The following is a 24253-nucleotide window of genomic DNA, read 5'->3' as shown; positions in this document are numbered from 1 at the left end:
CCTCGATGATGTTTGACAGCGGAATGAAGACAGTGGGGACTATGGGACTGTGTCATGTGTGGTTTGGGCAGCAGGGTGGTGGTGAAAGTCAGCACAGAGGACAGAGACATGAGTGGGAGATGAGGAAGGACCTCATCTCCCGTTGGATGGATAAAAACTGGCTGCTCCTGGCCGGGCGCGGTGGCTCATGCTTGTAATCCCAGCACTTTGGGAGGCCGAGGCGGGCGGATCACAAGGTCAGGAGATCGAGACTACAGTGAAACCCCGTCTCTACTAAAAATACAAAAAATTAGCCGGGCGTGGTGGTGGGCACCTGTAGTCCCAGCTACTCGGAGGCTTAGGCAGGAGAATGGCGTGAACCCGGGAGGCGAAGCTTGCAATGAGCCGAGATTGCGCCACTGCACTCCAGCCTGGGCGACAGAGCAAGACTCCGTCTCAAAAAAAAACAAAAAAAAAAAACAAACAAAAAAAAACTGGCTGCTCCTCTCTGCACACTAAACAAAGTGAAAAAGAAAAAGAAAGACAAATGTTTCTATTTTTCCAGCCCCTCACTGGCCCGGAGGCCTCTTCTTCCAGCCTCATAGATTGTATGTGTGTGTCTGTGTGCCTGTGTGTGTGTTGTGTTTAAGTCACTTTGCTTTCAGATTCTTGCCTTAAAACTATTTAAAACAGGGGGAAAAAGTAATGCATCCTGTATCAGTCAGGGTTTCCAGAGAAATAGAACCAATATATATTAAGAAATGTATTTTAAGGAATTGGCTCATGTGATTGTGGGGGCGGCAAGTGTGAAACTTAGGTTGGAAACCCAGGCACGAGTTAATGCAGTTGTCTTGAAATAGAATTTCTTCTTCTCTGGGAAACCTCAGTTTCAACAGACTGGAGGAGACTTTGCCCCATTATTGAGGATAACAGTCTTTCTGATTTAAAGTCAACTGAGAGTATATGCGAACCGCATCTACAAAACACCTTCACAGTGACACCTAGATTCTTGTTTGATCAAACAACTGGCTACTATTGCCTAGCGAAGTTAATGCATAAAACTAAACATCATACATTCCAAATCATGCAAACTGCTAATTTCCTGCCTAAGCTTTATCACTGACAGTCTCATTTCTGTTTAACAAGATACTGGAAAATGGAACAAGAAGAACCTGGGGTGGGGTTCCTCCTCTGGCCCCTCAATAAGTCATGGGATAGCAGAGGTGGCTGCGATAACCATGCTTTCTAAGTCAATGTTCAGCTCTTTCAGAGAATTCACCTCCCATGGCCTGTAAGGCACAAGGAAACCTCTTATTTACCCAACAGTTATAGTCTCGAAGTGACTTTCTCCATGACGTGTTAGCAAGCAGGCACCTTCTCAGTGACAAACATCAGGGAGCTGATAAAACGCTCCCTCCCACGCTCTGCTCTTGTGGTGGATTGAACAACACTAAATTGGTTCAGAGTACTTGTTGGTATTTCCCCACCTTTTTTTTAATGTCAACCTATTAGCAGCTCGAAGGGATGTCCCTTGAGGGCCACACAAGTATTATCACAATGGAAGTGAGACACCACTGAGACGCCCACACAGCCGCCTCTATAAGATGCTCTTCCTTCCAACTGAACCTGGCCAGTGGGGAGTGAGCCAGACAGCGGGACCGGCTCCCCCTTGTGTGGGTCACTGGCTTCAAATCAGGTGGAGCAGGTGGAGGGGCTGCAGGGGGCTCCTTGGGATTCCTGTTTGTCCCCACCTCACCAGTGGGCTTGCTGCCTTTACCTCTGTGCAGCCGTTCTTCTTTTCCTGGCTTTTAAAATCAGTAGGTCCCCAGTGAGCAGCACCCACAAGGGGTGTGGTTGCAAGTCTACCTGGGACATGGATCTGCATTTCTCAATCTGACCTACCAGAAAGACCCAGTGGCTTATGGGAAAATGATCAACCTTGGGCAGTTAAGGGCCCCCCTAGCTGATTCCGATAGTTGTTAAGCAAACGTGATTTACCTACTTTTTCCTGTTTGGTACTCTCATTTCAGCGTTACAAGAAAAGAGTAGCACCTCTGATCCTGTTGCAATAAAAAGTTTGAGATTAGGGCTGGACACAGTGGCTCATGTCTATAATCCCAACACTTTGGGAGGCTGAGGCAGGCAGATTGCTTGAGCCCAGGAGTTTGAGACCAGCCTGGGCAACACGGCGATACCCCATCTCTACAAAAAATATAAAAATTAGCTAGGCGTGGTGGCGTGCACCTATAGTCTCTGCTACTCAAGAGGCTGAGGCAGGAGGATACCTTGAGCCTGGGAGGTTGAGGTTGCAGTGAGCCATGTTTGCACCACTGCACTTCAACCTAGGTGACAAATTGAGACCCTGTCTTAAAAAAAAAAAAAAAAGTTTAGGATTACTGAGATAAAATGTGGATCCACTAGACCAGGGATTCCTATCTGGGGATCCACAGACATTTTGGGATTTATGAATTTGGATGGTGAAAAAACATTTCTTTGTTTTCACTAACTTGAAATGTAGCATTCCTTTAATCATGAATGTAAGTGACACTCAAAAGTAGTATTAGCAGTGCCTATGACTTTGTCACTAATAATAATCATAGATATTTTCATATGACATTATAGTTGCAGAATTCTAAAAATAGCATTTCTGCTCATCACTACTTCAAAATTACAGCAATGTGAGTTGGCTGTCAGATCTTGTATTGAATGCATTAATAATGAAGCACACATATTACTATATGACACATTTGTTTATTAAAATATTCTTATAATTGCGCTTTAAGGTAATGGGTTTCCTTTCTAATCCTATATACATTGTTTTGTGCATCGTAAAATATGTTTTTGAGGAATCCATGACAGAGAAGAGATTCCAAACCTCTGCACTGGATCAATGGTTTTCAAACTGCAAGAATAATCTGAGCAGTCATGGGTCATAAAATCAACTAGCAGGTTGTGACAGCCCTTTTACTTTAGGAAAAAAAATGAATAAAATAGAAAATATCAGAGTACATCATGTACTAAAGATACATCAAACCTTTATCACTGTATGGTAAGTGTGTACCAGTTGAAATGTTTAAAAATCATGAGCCTAGACAGCAAGGGTTGTAAAGACAGGAATCACGTCCATATTTTGCTCATCATTGCCTATCTCTGTAGTACTTAGAACAGTGCTTGAAGGTAATACGTGTATTTGACTTCTCCAGAAAGATAGAATCAATAGAAAATATAGATATATGAGAGGATATTTATTAGGAGAATTGGCTCAGGCGATTATGGAGAGGTCCCACAATAGACCATCTGCAAGCTGGAGACCCAGGGATGCCACTAGTGTGGCTCAGTCCAAGTCCGAAGGCCTCAGAACCAGGAAAGCTGATGGTGTCACTCTCAGTTCATGGACAAAAGCCTGAGAACCCAGGGAGGGCTGGTGTAAGTCCTGGAGCCCAAAGGCTGAGGAGCCCAGAGTTCTGATGTCCAAGGGCAGGAGAAGAAGGGTTTCCCAGCCCCAGGAGAGAGAGAGAGAAAGAATCCACCATTCCTCTGCCTTTTTTTCTTTCTGGGCCTCCAGATGACTGGATGGTGCCTACCCACATTGACGGTTGATCTTCCTCACTCAGTTCACTGACTCACACACCAATCTCCTCTGGAAACACTCTCACAGATCCACCTAAAATTAATGCTTTACCAGTTCTCTAGGTATGCCTTAATCCAAACAAGTTGACACCTAAAATTAACCGTCGTGATCAGTGCTCAAATAGCTGTAGACTAGAGAAATGAAAAACCAAAGAGTAATACCCATATGTTACATTTCTCCATCAAAAATGGTTATAAAGTCATTCAAGAAAGATTTTTTGAGTACTTACTGTGGGCTGGGGGATGCGCCTGGCAATAGAATTTCAATAGCGACGAGTTTCAGTTTACCCTCATGAAGCTTTCAGTCTAGCTTCATTTAGTTTGGGCCAAACAACAACAACAACAACAACAACAGAAACCACCAAAACTGTGAGTCTAAGGTGTTAAACACATATTTTCTGGGTACATGCTGTTTACAAAGACACTGAGGGGGGCTTGAAGATGCAAGTCATGTAGCCTTTTATGCGGAGGAGCCCAGTGAACCCTGATGAGAAAGCAAACAGGTTCCCATGCGGCCAAAATTCAAGACAGAGAAAGCCAAGGGTCACAGAGGAAGTCCAGCAAGAAGCGGCACTCAGCAGCTACCAGAGAAATTCCAACAAGCACATGTCTTAGGACAATCATCACCCTCTTGTACAATATGAGAACTGCTGACTGCTTTAACAGCAGTCATCCCCTCCTGGCTCAGATGCTACTGTCATCTGGCTGTCCAGCTCCATCTTTCCCTTTTTAGTCCAAATATTAAACATTTCTTACTTTTTATACATTCAAAATATCTACACTTGTCTAGACATTTTGTATTTCATTAACTAATTTCTTTTTATACCTCATACCTTCTTCCTGGGGTTAGTTTCCTTCTTCTTGAAATATATTCACCAGAAGTTCCTCAGTGGGGATATTTTGGTGGTAACAGGGTCAGGACTAGAGTGAGGCACCTAGGAGGTAAAATTAAAGTAAATGTGTTTGTATTAGTCTGTTCTCATGCTGCTGATAAAAACACATCCAAGACTGGGTAATGTATAAAGGAAAGAGGTTTAATTGACTCACAGTTCCATATGGCTGGGGAGGCCTCACAATCATGGCAGAAGATGAAGAAAGAGCAAAGGCACATCTCACACAGTGGCAGGCAAGAGAAAGCTTCTGCAGGGAAACTCCGCCTGATAAAACCGTCAGATCATGAGACTTATTCACTAACACAAGAGCAGCATGGGAAAGATCTGTCCCCATGATTCAAACACCTCCCACCAGGTCCCTCCCATGACACATGGGAATTGTGGGAGCTACAATTCAAGATGGGGTTTGGGTGGGGACACAGCCAAACCATATCAGTGTTAATCCTCACTGTCAGGCACTAACCCTAAACTTCACATCACTGAGAATGAGTTCTTCTCAAATTTTATGTTCCAGGCACCTCACTTGCCTCACCTAGTTCCAGCCCTGGGTGGTAAATGTTCTGTTTTTATCTAAATGTAGGTAATTCACTCTTACTCTTGAAAGCCAGTTTCACTGGCTGTACAAGGTTAACGTTCTTTTATTTATCCAAAGATGTTATTCCACCATCTTCTGGTTTCCAAAGATGGTGGAATAATATTTTTGCTCCTATTGAGAAATCTGCTCCCAGTATAACCATTTTTTTCTTTTGTTAGTAATTTGTCTCTTCTTTCAGGCTGCTTTAAGCCATTCTATTTGTCTTTGGTGTTGAGGTTTAACTGCCACACATCTAGAAGTGGATTCTTTTTAGCAGACCAGCTTAAAGGATTTAGGAAGTCAGATTTTTTTGCTCCCATTATTTGCAGAAAATGTTCAGCAGTAATCTCACTGAGTATCATTTTTTCCCCAATCTTGCCATGATCTCCTTTGAACTTCAAAACCTATCTGTTGACTAGCCTTACTTTACCTTCTACACATCTTAATTTCTCCTTTATATATTTTTTTATCTCTTTTTGTCTCTCTGATGGTTTCTGGGTAAATCCTTTAGATCTATCCTCCATTTCACAGTGATCTCTCCTGCTATGTCAATTCTGGTCTTAAACTTCACTACGATCTTAATTCCTATAATTATATTTTCAATTTTCAAAATTTGCTCTTGCTTCTGGTCATTTTTATAGTCTCTTGTACCTTACTCATGTTAACAGTGCCTTCTGTATACACTTACTGTATATTCTGGAATTCATAATTTAATTATTAAGTGTCATCGTAGCTCTGTTCTATGTTGTTTGGTCTGACTCTGGCTCAAAGGGCTTGTTGTCTTGCTATTTTGTAATTATTGTAAACAGGGGACTCATACTTACTGGCACTCTTTTTCTGGGAGTTCTGAGTAACCGCATAGTGCGTCCCTCCTGGGAGGACTTGTGTTTGTTCCTGCCAAGTTCTTAGGGGGCACTGAGGACCTGGGTGCACTATAAATGAAATGTTCTCCCTTAGGTGTCTTGAATTACACCAATGATGTAATTTCTCCAAGGGTCAGCTTCTGGTAACAATATTTTAGGGGAGGCTTTAAAAAAGATAGTCCCTCTTGGAGCCAAGTATGAAGTAGATGGGTTTCCATGGCGTTCAGTCCTATTGCGCAGGTTTTCTCCTAGTTCATATACGATCTCATAGCATGACTTTACTGAGTCCAGTCTTTAAGCAGGAACATCTCAGTCTGGGCCCCTGCCCTGCACAGAGCCCGAAGCTCTGGGCCACGTGGAGCAGCAGGCGACCTGAGTGAGTGGCAGCAGTGATGCTGTGCTCTGTTATCTGCCTGGTCTCCAGCTCCCACCCTATCCCTAGCCTCAGGAACTGTCTGCTACTGCAAAAGGTTCAAGAGCTTTGAAACTGAGTTGGGGACATAACTAAGAGCTAATCTGTCAACTGTGCCTGTATTTCTGGGCACAATTCATTTAGTCCATAAAAATTTATCAAGCACCTGTGATATACAGTTACATGTTCTAGACACAAATGAATCTATCAGTGAACAAACCTGAGAAAAATCCCTGTGATTATAGAGCTTACTTTCTAAAAGGAGGAGAAAGACAATATGAATGGAGAAATTACATAGGAAGTTATAAAGCAAGAAATATGTTAGAAAAAAACTCAGCCAGAGAAGGGATTTGAGACTGCTGAGGGCACATGTTTCAAAAGGTGCTTAAGAAAGACCTCTTTGAAAAGATATCATTTAAGCAAAAACCTGTGAGGCAGTGAGCCATGCTAATGTCTGGGAAGAGAAAACAGCACTTGCAAAGGCCCTGAGGTTGGAGTGGGCTTGGCATCTTTTAGGCTGGAGTGGAGAAGTGAGGGATTGTGGAATGAGGGCAGGTAGCTGGGGAGGTCAGAGAATGCCAGACCATGAAGCCCCTGTGGACCATGGCAAGAACTCAGGTTTTCCTCTGCGTGAGATGAGAACCACTGGAGAGATTGGGGCAGAAGAGTGACATGGTATGACTTAGATTTAATGGGATTCCTCTGGCTGTTGGGTTGGGAATAGATGAAAGTAGAGTGGAAACAGGGGGAGAGGTCAGGGGAAGCCAAGGTCTTGACTGAAGTTGATGGAGGCTCAAAGCAAGGTGGTATTTCTCAATGGGACTCTGGGTCTATTTGGGAAGAAGTACCAAGGGGAGGAGCTAAGGAATTGGCTGGGGGTATGAGAGGAAGAGCCAAGTCAAGTAGAACTGCTCTAGGGTTTTTGCCGAAACAGAGGAAGGATGGAATTGCCACCTACATAATGCGGGGAAAACTGCGGGAGGAACAGACTGGGTGAGGAGAAGTCTAGGCTCAGCTTGTTGAGTTTGAGATTCATAAAGGACAGTTAAGTGGGCATGTCCAGGAAGCAGATGGATGGGCAGGTCTGAGGTCAGAAGAGTGACCTGGGCACAGGGACAAATTTTGAAGTTATCAATGTCGTGAGATCGAGTAGTTAGAGAGAAAAGGTCTAAGGTCTGAGTCCTGACCTCCCAACTCCACACCCACTTGCAACAAGAGCTTTGAATGCCTAATGCAATAATAGTACCTGGACATGGGTATAGTCTTTTAAAATAATGCGAAGGTCTTTTGCAACTACTATTTTGGCAGACACCACGCGAATACTTTTTGTGTGGCCGATTATAAAAAGCTCCACAATCCAGTCCTAACCCATCTTCCCAGCCTTGCTGAGTCCCCCTAGCCAGCCCGATTTCTGTCTAGTTCTGATCAGGGCATTTCCACGTGCTCCTCCTTCTCTTGGCACACTCTCTTTCCTTTCCTGAAAGAGCTCTTCCCATTTCACTGATTGGCAAGTGGTGTTTTGTCGAGAAGCAGATCACCAGGCACCTCCTGGATGAGCTGAACTGCAGGGGCTGAGGGTATCAGGAGACAAATTCAACCTAGGCTAGGACAAGAGTGGCAGGGAGGCATTACTGGCTTAAGTAACCAAACCATGGACAGAAAGGAGAGGTATCTGGCCAGGTGACAGATCATACGGCTATCAACACTGACCAGGGGGTGGGCACTATAAGACAGATGTACCATTCTCTTTGTGGCTAGAAAGAGCTAGCCTTCGCAGAAAGGAATCTAAGCAGGTCTCTCCAAAAAGCCCAAGACTTTCCTGAGATCTGGGCATGGAGGTGGCTCTGTTCGTGGCTCTATAGCACTTTGCAGCATTAGACGCCATGTGCTCCAATTCCTGGTTTACTTATCCGCCTCCCCATCTAGACTGTGAGCTTCTTGTGGAAAAGGACCGCATCGTGTTCAGCAGCATGTGGACTAGTGCCTAGCAAGGAACAGGTGCTCAGTATAAAGGTTTACAGAGAAACAACAGAAATAGATTCCTAGATAGAGAAGGTATGCTGGAGACATTCATACTACAGACACATAGGTATCGCCTCAATTTAACTTCCTCTCCCAAACAAGTCAGAGGGATTCCAACATCAAGAGGAATGCCTCACACCTGACAGCACTAAGACCAAGCTCCATGAGACCCAGGTCATATCTCATACTTTGCTTCTGCTACAGGCCAAGCACTTGCACCTAAGCCATTTGCATTCACATAGCTGAAGTTGTGATGCAGTCTAGCCTCTGAGCTTAAAAGTTAGCGGATGCCAGCCACTAAGTGGCACCAGCCAGCCTTCAGCAGTGAGGTCCCATTCACAGGAGGATTTGTGGTCAGCCAGCCTGGTTCAGGCTGTCCTGGAGATTTGTCCTGCGTTAACCCCAGGGACATGCGGTGGCGTTTCACTGATTCCCAGGGGTACACTATTTCTCATAAGACAGGACCGACTGTGCACATGTCTGGATATACACCTGCACACACACACCACACACACCACACACCACACACCACCTATCTGTGATCTCACAGAAGAGCCCCTTGACTGCAAAGGAAAGGTGTCAAGGCTTCAGAAGCTCAGTCTGTCTCCATCCTAGTCTCTATGGAAACCTTGAAACCAGGCAGGACTAGGCCAAGCTGAGTTATTTGTCTCCTAAATAAAGAGCTACATCAGAGATCAGCCCCTGGAGCTATGAGTTAATAAGACAAGAACTTTTCAAATAGACATGCACAACACTTCTCTGCCTTTAAATACTGGGGCCATGTAGACTAGAGACAGTTCCTTCACGGAAAACCAAATGTACTTCTATGTCAATATAGCCAGTGTTGGGCTGATGCCTGCAGAGAGAGGAATATCTATTAATATTATAGGGCCACTCTTTGGTAATGATAATAAAAATAAAATAATTATAGCTACGACTAGTTGAGCACTTCCTATGTGCTCAGGCAGTGGGTGAAAGGCTCTACCTAAAATTATACTCTGTAGTCTACACGAAGCATTAATCTTTCTTTCTGTAAATATCCTCAGATTCCCAGATCCACTCATTTCTTCCCTCTGCTGAGAGTTCCCTGTGGTGTGGACGTTCTAGGGCTGCTGCTTTGGGCTTCTCTGCCCTATACCCATTTGCCATTCTTCTGGTAAGTGCACTTTGACTTTCTTCTGGGAAAGCTCTTCCCTACTCACTGGGTGGTATTGTTTGAGAGCTGACTCCATCCCAGCTCCATGGCCGGACATATGGCCAACGTCTGGCTGACTGGCACCTTCCTTGGTCACGGTCATACTATTTCACAGGTGGACACTTGGCCCAAGTTAATCCTGTGAAGAGCAACACCAGGATATTCGTAGAAACATTTATAAACAGGCCTTGTGTTATACCAGAGTCAGTAAGCTAGCAAGATGTAAGTTTGGAATTGCTAGGAACTTGTTTAACTGTTGCTCTATAACAAGCTACCCCAAAACTTAGTGGCTTAAAGCAACAACTATGTTATTAATTTCCACGATTTTGTGGCTTGGCTGGGATCAGCTGGGAGTTTCATCTGCTGCATGTGATGAGGGTTGGGCTGCAACCATGCAGGGGCTCTCCTGGGTTGGAGTATCCAGATGGCAGGTGAAGCAGGCTGTTGGCTGGGAGCTCAGGTGGGGCTGCTGACAGGAGGGTCTCTGTTCTCTACGAAGCCTTCCCATGTGGCTTGAGCTCCACAGTTTGGCCGATGAGCTCCAAGATCGAGCATTCCAAAAGGTCAAGTCTCAGTATGCAAGCACTTACCAAGCTCTGCTTGTCAATTCAATAATGGTATGTAAATGAAATCATACAGTATGTAGCTTTGAGCTTGTCCTTTTCACTCACATAGTGACCTTGAGGTCCACCCAGGTTGCTGTGTGTACCAAGAGTTCATTCCTTCTTATTACTAAGTAGTATTCTATGGTTTGGATGGACCACAATTTTGCTATCCATTCACTTCTTAATGAACATATTAGTTCTTTCCAGTTTGGGGCTATTATAAACAAAGCTTTTCTGAATATTCATTCCTATACACCTTTTTGTTATCAACATACATTTTCATTTCTCCTGGATAAACACCTGTGAGTAGAATTGCTGGATTATTTAGTAGGTTTATGTTTAACTTTTTGAAAAATGACCAAACTGTTTTCCACAGTGTTAGGCCATTTTACATTCCCACCAGCAGTATAGGAAAATTCTAGCTCCTCTACAACCTCACTAACACTTCGTATGGTAAAGTTTTAAAAAATTGTAGTCATTCTCATAGTTGTTTTGCAGCATCTCAGTTGGTTTTAATTTGCATTTTCCTAATAACTAATGATGTTGATTATATTTTCATAGGCTTATTTACCTTCCATATATGTTCTGTGGTACAGCTTGTTCAAATTTTTTCCCCATTCTTTAATTGGGCTCTTTGTTTTCTTATTATTGAGTTTTGAGAGTTCTATAAGTTTTTTTTATAAGATATATCCTTTGCAAAGATTTTCTCCCAGGAATGGATTATAGAACTAAATGTAAAATCTAAAGCCATAACACTTCTACAAGAAAACAGAGGTGAAAATGTTTGGGACTTCAGGTTAGGCAAATATTACTTAGCTGCAAAACCAAAGGCATGTTTCACTAAACAACAAATTGATAAACTGGACTTCATCAAAATTAAAAACTGTTCTTCAGAGGACAATTTTAAGATAATAAAAAAGTTGACACTATTCTAATTTTATTTTATAAGTGAGTATGTTGAGCTGTATAAAGATTGACTGATTTGCTTAATTTACAGGGGAAATGAGCCTCCAGGCCTTGGGCCTGGGTCTGAATCATTCCAAATCACATGCTTTTAGTTATTTTCTAGCGTTTCCTGGAAATGTACAAAGGCTTCCATTTCTTCTTTAGAAAATGACAGTAGCTCTGTAAAGCACTTCCCATTAACTCAGAGAGGGCAAAATGCTCGGAAATATTTCCAAAATCCAAAAAGAGAAGAAAAAAGAAAAGACACATTTTTGAGGGGGGGAACAACACCACCCACACGTACAACTTAAATACTCAGAAAAATTTCATCAGTATACTCAAAATTGTATCATCAGGGTGCCAGCTATTGACTCTGCTACTTGGGAGGCTGAGGCAGGGGGACTGCTTGAGGCCAGGAGTTTGAGTCCAGCCTGGGCAGCACAGCAAGACCCCATCTCTATTCATTTTAAAAGCCTTTAAAATAATAACCCCTTCAGGCCCTTAAGAGGAAATGGTGAGGTCTACTTTAGAGAAATGGTTTCCGGCCAAGCCTTCCAAAGGGGGGTCTTCTTTCACAGTCACCGAGGCCCCCACTCTGTTTGTGAAGATGACCAAAGCTCTAAGCCTGGCCCGTGAATAACTGCCAGGAAAGACTTAATAGGATAAAGTTGGCTGACTCCTTCTGGTACCAACAGCAAAGACCCTGGAAGAGGAATCCACCTCTCTTCCCTTCCCTGACTTTACTTCTAACTCCTCAGAACAAAGTTGGGTCTCATTGTTGGTGTAGAGTCTACTCTGAAGCTCTGGGGTGACCTTCTAAGTCTGCCAGGGTTGGCCCCTGGGGATGCAGGCCAGGATTAAGAAATAAACCTGAGTACTCCCCACACAGTCCTCTCCACTGAGTTCTTGTACAGAAGAAACAAGGTTGAGATAAGAGCCAAAGGCGATTCTGAAACGGAAAGGAGGGCACAGATGGGGAGTTTGTGGAAGAAGCTGGTGGAAGGGAAGAAAAGTATCAAGAGTTCCCTTAACTGGGAAACCTCAAGAGAGGTCAGTGGACAAACACAGTGCAATAGAGGGTGAAGTGTGTGAAGGAGCCACTGTTCATAAGCAACTGCCTTTATGGACATGGCACTTTCATCAGGATTACACCAGTCCTGAAGAACTTTCTGAAGATATACTGTTCTCAGAGAAGAATTCACAGCAGTTAAGAAGTGTTTTGTACATCAGGCATTTTATAAACATTATTATATTTAATCTTTTAACAGCCCTGAAGTGTTGGTGTTATTATTCCCATTTAAAAGATGAAAACATTTAAGCTCATAGAGGTTAGGATCTCAGGTTTAGCAAAGTATCAAATCCAGACTCAAATTCAACCATTCCTCTGTACCAGAGGGATGTTTCTGCCCTAAAGTGGGATGAAAGTCACTGGGAAGGCAGGCTCCCGGGGCCATGCAGAATCAGCCCTAATTAACATGGAAAGAAGACAGTGCTGACTTGCGCGAGCCCACAGAAGACAGGCGGGCAGGGCAGAGGATGCGATGGGGTGGCTGAGAGTGGGTGAGGGGCTTCCATAGGAAAAAAGAAGCAGGAATTTGGGAGCACATCATAGGGTGCCTAGGTCTCTGGTCATGCTGCCTGACATGAAGGGCTGGTGACACAGAGCTTTCGCTCTGGGACTCTCTGCTGCAGGCACTGCAAGCCAGCCTCAGGCATGAAGTGTCCTCTGGGGGCTCAGGAAGAGTCAGGCTCTCCTGCTTGGGGGAGTTAGGTCCATTTGCTCCTGGGAAGTCCTCTCTAGCATGCTGACACCTTGGGCGTCTTCTCCCCAGCCTCCCTGGACTCAGCTCTTTGTTGGAAACAAACAAGTACCCAGACTACCTTCTGTCACCAAAGACTGCCAGAATCCCAGGCTCCTGTGGGGACCAGCTGCCTCCAAATCAGAGGTAACACCAGACCTGCCTGCCCTAGAATATCTGATTCCCACATGCCTGAACATGGCCAAGACATTTCCACAGGGATCATGAAAAGTTGTGTTTCTAGTGCCTAAACCTGAATCTTTTATCACATTCAGTGTCAGGCAATAAGATGAGAACTCAGCACGTGACCAGAGGAGGTCAGAATGACCTACCTTGTCATTCATGCCTGTGCTTTTATCCTTCACTAGACCCTCAAGAAAAGTCTTCAGTCAGGTGCTCCTGCGCCCCAACCCAGAGCAAGAGTCATCTTGACATTGCAAAGCACAGTTTTACGCAAACATTCTGAATTTAAAAAGAAGCCCCACAGCCTGAGTTTTGGTGGTAGAAGCGTACTATTACATGTTCAAGGGCTTCTTCTCCTTCTCATTTTCTCAGACACAGACTCAGGAAGGACACTCAACCAGTAATGCAAAGACTCCTGAAGAGATTGATGGGATTTGGAAAACACAAGCAAATAAGGTGCATCTGTGAGCTGAAGCCATAGGTGGAACATGGGTGGAGGAGAACGGGAAAGAAGGTGCTTCTACAAAGGAATATCGGGGGTTGCTCCCAGAAAAAGGTGATTGCAGGGCTGCAAAGGCAGCACACAGCTCTGTGGAGATAAGGACTCTTGCTGTCTTCTTGACCACTGCGTCACTGGCACCATGTGGTCAAATGAGTGTGTGTTTCATTGACAGCGCACTTGAACTGCAGCATGACAGAAATCAAAGAAATGTGTCAGCTGAGCTTGGTCCCTCACATCCAGCCGTCCCCAAGTCCCTGCTGCCTATTACTTTCAACATAGCATTTCCTTTAAGGCCATAAAATGTCAAAGGGGGAAATGATTTTCCCCAGGTTGTAAGGGGCCCAGCAGAGATAAAAGTAGGGAGGACTGTCTGCCGACAGGCGCTGCTCCTATATACCCAATATGAGGCCATTAAATTTTGGAGAGTGTAGTTAACTTGGGGGATCAGTACAGAGACCCCCCATATACACAGGCTACAGCATGGAGTATATCCATCACGGAAGGAGACAAATTTCCCTGCAGCACTTGTTAAATTGTATTAATCAGACTCAACACTTAGTGCTTAAAGGGAACACAGAAGCCCGGTTATGTAAGGTAGTTTTATCTAGATCACTTATAAGAACTTGATGCAGCAACGACCAGATCATGTTGTCCCTGCTCCCGGTCAAGGGCGCTGTCAATGGAACACACACTCATTTGACTACACAGTGCCAGTGACGCAGTGGTCAAGAAGACAGCAAGAATCCCTGTCTCCACAGAGCTGTGTGCTGCTTCTGCAGCTCAGCAATCACCTTTTTCTGGGAGCAACCCTCCAATATTCCTCTGTAGAAGCACCCTCTTTCCCATTCTCCTCCACCTGAGTTCTTAGGAAGGGTAACCTCCTTTTCCTAGCCCCAAGGGAAAGGGAGGGCACATGACCCAGGCCTGGCCACTTGGAAAATTGCAATCTCTGTGCCAGAGAAACTGGGACAGAGATGGGCATGCTATCCAGATTTGGAGTATCCCTGGTCAACCCAAAGTCTTTCTTTGAATTATTGAAATGAAGTGCTTTCCTCTCCAGGTCTTTTAAGTTGGTAGGATGAAAGTCTGATGCTGCTAAGACTTATCTCTAATGCTATGTTTGAGAATTTGTTCAGTATGAAGCAACTTCAGAGGAAACCAGAGACAAGATGTAAAGAGAGGTTCCCAATGACATCATCTATGCCCCGATTCAGCCATGCCTTATGTCCACATACCCCTTGAAGTTTCTGTCTCCTTAGCCAATGAATTCCCTTGTATCTTAAGCCTGCTTCAGTTGCTTTTCTGTAGCTTCCAATGGAAAGAGCCCTAACCTCTATAATGAGGATGCCTCCGGACTTGCAAATGCAGCTCCATTGGAAAGCAAAGTAAAGGAACAAGTCAAACCCCTCCCACCCACAGTACCCCAGTTTTCCACTTATACTTAGACCACCCCCAGCTTTAGTTCCCACCTCTCCATACCCCCATAACCAGCGCTACTTTCCCTCCCACAATGGCCCTCACTGGACTCCTAACAGCTCAGGTCCCTCTGCTTTGCCAGATGTCCCTGCCTCTGTCCCTTTGCCTTAGAATGATTTTTGGTGCCAGATACCACAACTCTGGGAAGGGCCTCCCTCGTGCTCCCTTCCCAGACCTCAGGAGATACGCTTCCCACCCAGCCTCCCTGCCAGGAGAGGAGAGCCAGGCAGAAGCAACACAGTCTCTTGTGGAACTTTTCTAGGACAGAAAAGCAAAAAAAAAAAAAAAAAAATCCTACGTGCAGAATACAGAATACAGCTTTTCCTACTGAGAATCAGTAAACAGTAGGGGGTTACAAAAACAGTTTAACACAAAAAAAATCCTTTATTTGAATTGCTTTGAGACAAATGTGACTTGTTCTCCCAAAAGTTAATTTAAAAAAAAAGTGATCCTTGTAATCTAATCTCTTAGAGCTCATATTTCCCCGGGACAGTATTTTAGGGACTGACTTCAGCTGTAACCGAGTAAAAACATCGCATCGAACAACAAAAGTTCAAATAAAGATAGCCTCCTTTTTTTTCAGACTTATTGATATGATTTTAGAGGCCTAGGTTATATGCATTAGTTCTTCTGGCGGTAAGGAGGAGAAAAGAGAAAAATTAACAGAGTTGCTTCTAATCAGAGGTCACAAACCCGTGTCCGCAAACTGAATCTGACAGTATTTTTATTTAAATTAGTGGCCAAGAACGACGTCCCTGCAAAATCCTGATTTCTGGCTTTACTGGAGGAGTCAGCGGAACTGGAAACCCCGGGATATCTTTTGTGCTGTGCTCTTGTGCTCGGTAATTCTAGCATTTCCGGTAATTTTCTCCCGTTCCCACCAGGTACACTGGTTTGCTGCCCCTATCCGTAGTCTCCTCCGGATTGACAGTAATGGCACCTCCCCTGGAAACCAGGCAATCAGGTGGCACATACAGGTTCTATGAGGGGTGACCACGGCCTGGGTGCTGGGAGAGAAGGTGGCGGAGTGGAAAAGAGCTATTCCAGCTAGGCCCTCCCACACCCCCACTTGGATCTTCTCTCCTGAGGGACTCCCAGCTTCCCTATGGAAGCGCAGCCAACCTAGAATCTGCCCCTAGACTCCGGGCCGTCTGTTTTCTCCTCTTCCACCCCTCCCCGCATTGGGCTGGTGCAGCCGCACACTCAGGCTTGAGAGGTCGGCCTGTGCGTGCTCCCTCTTCCCAAGGAAAAGGGTCTTGGGCTGGCCCAGATAACGCTTCCCCTGAAGAAGGATTTCAGTCAGACCACGAGGACTGGGAAATCCTAATTCAAATCTTTCTAAATAATCTTAAGAAAAGGAAGTTCCATGATCCTTTGAAACAGCCCACAATTGAAGATCTGATGGCTGCTGTTCTGCACCTTGCTATGTAGTTCACTGGCTCCTGCCTGGCGCCCCAATCTGCTGCCCCAGCTTGAAGAAAAGCAAGGTGGCGCCTCTCCTCATCAAAAACCACTGTCTGGCCCAGGAAACCTGGAGGGCAGGCGGGTGAGTTACCTTCCAGGCAGTGCATGGGGAATTGCAGAAAGGGCTCTCCCTGACCTGGCCTCCCACTAAGGTCTAGTCCTCCGGGGGCTTTGGACTTCGAGGGGGCAACTCCTCCTGGTGTGGAGGCTGGGAACAGGCAAGTGATGCTGACGGAAGGATGTCCCGAGGAAGACCCTCAGACTGCTCTTGCCTACAATTATTTTTCTATTGGCTGATACATGTTAAATACAAAACTCACGTCAAGAACGAGAATATAAATCAGCCTCTGGCATTTATGCTGAGTAGGATGATTGATAGTCACTTAAATGTGTAATCCAATCCTGCTAATTTTTCAGTAGCTCGATGCATCCCCAGGAGAACGCAGAATTTCTTTGCAGGACACAGCTACCACCACCAACTGTTTTCTTTCCCATAGAAGGTACATTTCTGTTCCAGAAACATATTCGTTCCTTTGTGTAGAAAACTTTGCATGAGGCCTGGCGTGGTGGCTCGCGCCTGTAATCCCAGCATTTTGGGGGTTCGAGGGGGGGGGCAGATCACTTGAGGTCAGGAGTTCGAGACCAGCCTGGGCAACGTGGTGAAACCCCATCTCTACTCAAAATGCAAAAATTAGCCGGACCTGGTGGTACACGCCTGTAATCCCAGCTACTCAGGAGGCTGAGGCACGAGAATCACTTGAACCCAGGAGGCAAAGGTTGCAGTGAGCCGAAATCATGCCACTGCACTCCAGCCTGGGCGACAGAGTGAGACTCGGTTTCAAAAAAAAATATATAAGACATAGGCCAGGACTACAGAGGTTAACTAACTATGTTATCTGGTTGGTCAGACCACACAGGGCAAACCCACTTTACTGACAGTCATCATTTAGAAAACTTGGTACACCTTTCAATCCATTTTTAATTTATAGAAAAATACTGTGCTTATCTCCAAGGATAATAACCAACTGATAATATGGAAGCATATGCTCCCCTTCTGAGCAAATGATGACTTATGTTCCTTTCCCATCAGTACAAAGAAGAGGTAGAGTGTTTGATTGCTAAGACTCTAAGAGTAGAAGAGAATCCTACCTAAAAATGAGCTTTTAGAATGCAGTAATAGTGCCCTGGTTTGTCTGGCTAAAAGCCAATGGGCTTCATCAGCTCAGCACAAAGAAATGTCCCAAATATGGGAGAGATAGACAAGGAAGATGGATGGCAGCCTGGCTGATTTCAAGGCCAGGAGTCATGGCCTGGGCCACCATCCTGTCTGGTAAGGGGGAAAAGGACCATGTTGGAAGCACTGGTAGCCACATCTAGGATTGACATTTTATCAGCAGTAACTGGGAGAGTTAGAAACGTTGGACTTGAGACTCGTTCCATTGCCACTAGAACCTGTAGCATGGAATCCCTTTGAGCAAGCCCTAGAGTGCCTGAAATGGTCTATCACTATCCCCTACAGCTGCTACTCTGTTCTAGACAGTTGTCCCATGCATGGGTCATTTGCCCCGACTCACCTTGCAAAGATGCCTCACTTGGTTACAGATGCCTATGGTGACCAGCGCCAGTCTCCTCAGTTCTGTCGGAGGGCTCTGCATTGCTGGCTTTTCTCACTGGGCCCTTTGTGGGCACCCAGGAGCCCACCAGCCTTCACACAAGTGTAGCTTGAAAGTGCAGGGAGTGAGCACCCTGGGGAAAAGCCTTGGCCAATGGGAGAGGAGAAGGGGACAAAACGTCCCATCCTGCACATGGCCATAGCAAGACCATAGCAAGAGGCTTTTCATAGGCTCCCACTGCCGTTCACAGCGAACTTCATCCTAGCTTCTCCCCTACCATGTCCCTTTCTCTGTTCCCTCCCTCCTGCTTCCTGGAACCACCCCCCAAATTACTCCCTGCACTCAAGTTCTCATCTCAGACTTGACTGTTGGGAACCCCCAAACCAAGGCACACAGTTAGACAAAATATCCCATTGTGGATATTTTTGCTCCAAACTCCCATCTTGCAATCTTTTCAATTGTCTGTCCTTTACTAAACGCCAGTCTCTCAAAATTTCTGCTGCTTGATAATTGGAAAAAAGCTCAGGCAAGTTCCTGGCCATCCCCAGGCCTCATTTTCCCATCAGGAAGAAGGAAATAGGCACACCTGTCTCCCCGGTCTCCCTGCCTGGCTCAGTGGGCAGGCAAATGTGTGGGAGGTGATTGCGAAGGTACCAGATTTGCCAAATATACGCTTGCAATTAAATCCAAAGGCCTGTCCCACAGTTGCTTGACTTTTGTAAAAGGCCAATTTATCCTCCTTTCTTAAAGACTAAACAATTTTTCCACTTCATTTATTAAAATAAAGCTCTTTAACTTGCATGTTTTTAGACTAAAGGAACAGTACTCCGAAATGACCCCATCACTTCTCAGCGAGAAGCTGTGCTCCCTGTTCTTTGTGCTTCTTGGGATTGCAAGTGCGGCCTTTGCGAGTGCTCTGTGGGGCTGGAGCAGCAATAGGGCAAGGCTCACAGCTGAGCCCAGTAGTATCACTTGCTTTCCTTCTTCAGCATCACCTGCCTTCCCCCACCTTGGTTTTTTTTCCCTTTCTAACTTGGGGTCCTCTTATAGCTCCGCAAATACAATGTACTCGTGTCCCTCAGAGCCACTGCACAGACTGTTCCCTCTCCCTAAAGAGACTCCGCTCTTATCCTTCCCCTCCCCTACCCCACCCCAGTCAGCCAGGTGAACTCTGGTTCATCTTCTGCATCCAAGTGAAAGGTCACCTTCCTTGCCTGTCAACCCCCACCCTCCCACTGCAGTCATCAGAGAGAGCTGACCAGCCTCTAAAACATGCCCTCGAGGTGCACATACATGCCTTTGCTGTCACCTGTGTTAGAACCACAAGGCTGGAGTCTTTCCGCCTTAAGAGTTCCCAATGCCTATTAGACGGGACCACAGCAGACACTCAAGAAAGGCTTTTCACAAAGCTGATCTTGTAACAAACCTGCATTTTAAGGGATTCTGCGATGTATTGATTAGGAGCCTCTTTGAGCCTCTAGGGAGCGAGTAGAGGTGATTTGCAGGGAGAACTTGGGCATTTCCACACCTCTAATCTTACAACCCTCAAGAGCATCAACATCCCGTCCTGATGCTGTGTGATCCCCGCTGCTCCGATAGTACTGTGGGTGTTGGCACAACAGACAGCCTGAGCTGGAAAGAGATTCTCACAACCAAAGCTAGGGCTGCAGGTGAAGGACATTGCCAGTTAGCAGCACCATGGAGAGAAACTCTGCTCTGAAAAAGAGTCCATATATCACTATCCAGAGGCAGTGGATCATGAACAAATACTCCTGTGAGCCAAGTGCGTGGGTTTGGCTTGCCTCCTCTGTACTAAAAGGGGTCAGGGTAGGGTAAGCGCTTAGCATGGCTCCACCTGTGCAGCCCTCTGTGAGGCAGCCTCACCTCCTCATTTGCATAATGGAGCTGAGGGGAATTTCCTGCCTCCCCTAGGGGGTTGCTGAGAAGAACAAATAAAATAATGGATGTGCAAATCCTCTATAAATTGCAAAGTGCCATGTAAATGAAAAAAATATTTACCCTATATTCCTAAAAAAAGAAAAAAATGAGGTCAATAGAGTTGACTCCAAAACATGAATTTTTAAAAGCAGCACAGGATCCTCCTCGGCTGCCTGCTGTTTGCTGCGGGCACCTTGCAGGTGCTTAGTTCCACCACCTTCCCTCTGCAGATGAGGACCCTGAGCCAGAGCAGAATGAAGTCACTTGCTTGGAATCACACAGGCAGTGAGTGACAGAGTCTGAACTCAAATCAATTCCTCTTTCTTGTGGAAATAAAGACCAACCAAATGGGAATGAGCTGTTTATTCTGAGCTTGCTTCAGCAAGGGAGGCAGCCATCATCACTTGTGTTTTCATAGAAACTCAAAGAGGAAAGGCAGGGAGAGGCCAGCCACAGCGGCTCACACCTGTAATCCCAACACTTTGGGAGGCCAAGGCAGGAGGATCACTTGAGACCAGGAGTTTGAGACCAGCCTGGGCAGCATAGTGAGATGCCCATCTCTACAAAAAATTTAAAAAATAATTCACTGTGTGTGGTGGTACATCCCTGTAGTCCCAGCTACTCAGGAGGCTAAGGTGGGAGGATCACTTGAGCCCAGGAGATCAAAGCTGCAGTAAGCGATGTTTTCGCCGTTGCATTCCAGCCTGGGAGACAGAGTAAGACCCTCTCTATAAAAAAAAAAAAAAAAAAAGAAAGAAAAAAAAAAAAAGCAGGCTGAGGAATGGGAGAGCTTCACAGCAGAAGAAAAGGAAGCTTCCGGTGGGCCCTGACTGGAGGCTGCGGGCACAGGAAGCTGTAGATGGGCTAAGTAGAAGCAGAACATTCTATGTCATTGGTTAGGGGTAAAAGAAAAATCTAACCTTCTCTGGTTGGTCCTAAGTTGGAAGCAGGGACAAAAACTAGGGAAGTGTTTCTTTATTATTCGAGCCTTGGTCATTTTGGACAGACTGTTACAGAGGTTACTGCGTGGCTTCCTGAATTGCGCTAGATATAGTGGCCTGGCTTCCTGCAAGTCTGACTTATAAATAGTAGGCTGCTTTCCCAAGCTGGTTTTCTGGACTAGTTGCTGCAGGTTGTGGGTCAGAATTCAATTGTTATAGATGGTCAAGCCTTCCTTGCACTATACAGTCAGTCTCTCACTTTCCTGTATCACTTGACTCAAAACCCACTGCTTTCACAAACAGGATGTCTTTCTTTATCAGGGTTTCAGGAACATAGATAATTTCATCCTTAATGAAATAACTAAGCAAGCAAGCACCCTAGGAAGCTCATGACCTTTTCTGTTATCCAGAAGAAGGATCTCATAAAGTTCTTTGTTTATTGATCAACTAGAAGAGAGGAAGCAATGTTTGGAAATAGCATGTTTTCATACTCTGTAAATTCAGAATTGTCCAGGATCACTGATAGGCATTTATCAGGCTGAAAGTTTCCACCCAAATGTGTGAACGCAGCAGCATTCACAGCTCCAACAAGGTTAGTGTACACAAACTTATTTATTCTTGTCCTCTATTTCTCTTTTTTCTTGTTTTTTGTTGTTGTTGTTGGTTTGTTTGTTTTTGTTTGTTTGTTTGAGATGGAGTCTCACTCTGTCACTGAGGCTGGAGTGCAGTGGTGCGATCTCAACTCACTGCAACCTCCACCTCCTGGGTTCAAGCAAGGCACGTGCCACCATGCCTGGTTAATTTTTTGTACTTTTTAGTAGAGACGGGGTTCTCTACTAAACCCCATATTGGCCAGGATGGTCTCAATCTCCTGACCTTGTGATCTGCCTGCCTCGGCCTCCCAAAGTGTTGGGATTACATGTGTGAGCCATCATGCCCAGCCCTCGTCTTCTAATTCTTAACAATGGCTGCCAAGTTATGAGGTGAGGCCCAGTGACAGCTCGGGCAATGTTAGAAATTGTAGGCGATTTGGGGAGGATGCTGGGAAAGGGCCTCAGTGCATAAAGGAACATCTGAAAACAGCTGAAAACAGCCCAGTAACACTGTTATTCATTTTAGTCACTGTGTAGTGTTTTGGCTTCTGGTATCTGAAGTTCTCAGGCAGACTAAATTATGAAAATGTAAGCAAAATTGTTCCTGAGTTCTGTGTTGCTTATGAGTTGGAGATGTTGACTTTTACACCATCAGAGGGACCTGAATTTGAGTCAACCCAGAAGCTCTTTGAACCTCATCTTTTAGGAATTTTTATGGAGGCTTCATCATATAGACATGATAAATTATTAACCCAGTCTGTATCCCCTGTCCCTCTCCTGGAGGATGGGATGTGGGGCTGGAAGTTCCAAGCTTTTAATCATGGCTTGGTATTTCTGGTGATTAGCTCCATCCAGGAGCCCACTAAGAGTAGCCTCATTGTAACAAAAGGTGATCCTATCACCCAGAAAATTTCAAGGGATTAGGTGCTCTGTATCAGGAACCGAGGTCAAAGACCAAACATTCGAACAAAAGATACACCTAGCACCTCTATGGCTCAGGAATTACAAGGACCCGGGGACAGAGACTAAATATATATTTCTGATTGTAAATCACACTATCACAATATTGCTCCCCCAAAAATACTCAGGGTCCTGTTCTGAAAGATGCAGGGGATATTAGGTAGAACCTCAGGCTGAGTTCCCTGGAAGCAGCTTCTGGGATATGGATGTGTGTGAAAGAAATTTATTGGAAAGTGAGTCCAAGAAAACCTGACAGGGGCGTGGAGACCTTCGATCAGGAAAGGAAGGCACCAAGCAAAGATGTGATGTCAAGGAAAGTCCCACCAAGGGAAACCTTGGCTCAGTCCCATCGGAAGTTCTGGGGACAGTGTAGAGTCCAACTCAGAAATATCCTGATCTAGGAGCGAGAGAGCTGGGGTATTTATAGACTCACACCCATCACTCATTGATGTGATCACTCTGGTGGGGGAGTGCTCCAGAGAACAGCGTTCCCAGGCACTACGGCTCTCCAAGCACAGGCAAGTGAGCTCTGAAGGCTGAGGGCAGCCCTATGCCTGGAGGGGCCAGTGCCCTCTCTTGGGAGTAAGAGCTCACCTCTCAGCAGTCTTTTGTTTGTCCATTTGTCTGTGTAAATGAGATAATAATTTTGTGCCTACTAGAAAGAACAAGAGATCTTTGATACTTGGAACTGTGAGTTTTTATGAGTAGCAGCTAAAATAGTAGAATTGAAGCTATAAACTGTCTATGGGATCATAAGTGTAGGTGTCTGTAATTCAGAAAACTACCTTTCATTGTGTATTTGATGTTTTTGTATATCCAGAGCATATTAATAAATTGAATTTTAAAAGTCTCTTAAATTAAAGGAGCTAGGCTGGGTGTGGTGGCTCACCCTTGCAATTCTAGCACTTAGGGAGGCCAAGGCTGGTGGAATCTTCAGAGGTCAGGAGTTCAAGACCAGCTGGGCCAATATGGTGAAACCCTGTCTCTACTCAAAATACAAAAATTCGCCGGATGTGATGGTGCATGCCTGTAATCCCAGCTACTCGGGAGGCTGAGGCAGGCGAATTGCTTGAACCCGGGAGGCGGAGGCTGCAGTGAGCCAAGATCACGCCACTACACTCCAGACTGGGAAACACAGCAAGACTCTGTCTCAAAAAATAAAAAAATAAAAGAGCTATATTTTGGTTAGAATACAAACACTTCTAGAAATGAAATTTTCCCAAATTACTAGAAAATGAGGATATTAAACTTTTAATACTTGAAGTGTGTCAGCCAAAGCTAACTTAAAAGCATTTAATTACCTTATAATTAAGGTAAATCTTTGGCAAATGAGACTAGTTTAAGAATTTTGATTAATAACAAGGCAGCTATGTCTTTCTAATTAATGCTATGTATAACATGAGGTAGATTGTATTCTACTATACACAGTTTCCTAACCTTATTCAGGTTTACTGCTCAAATAAGCTAGCGTTATTCCTAGTTAATGTTTAAGGCTACAAAAAATGTAAATTTGTGTTCAAGTAAATGGAATCATTATTCTGACAGACTGTACACAGACATGCCTCATTTTGTTGTGCTTTGCTTTATTGTGCTTCATAGATACCTCATTTTTTTTATAAATGGAAGGCTTGTAGCAACCCTACAATTGTCCGTTGGTGCCATTTTT

This window comes from Hylobates moloch, unplaced genomic scaffold (genome assembly GCF_009828535.3).
Source record: "Hylobates moloch isolate HMO894 unplaced genomic scaffold, HMol_V3 SCAFFOLD_3, whole genome shotgun sequence".
Classification (NCBI taxonomy): Eukaryota; Metazoa; Chordata; class Mammalia; order Primates; family Hylobatidae; genus Hylobates; species Hylobates moloch.
Note: the sequence above shows the minus strand (reverse complement) of the source record.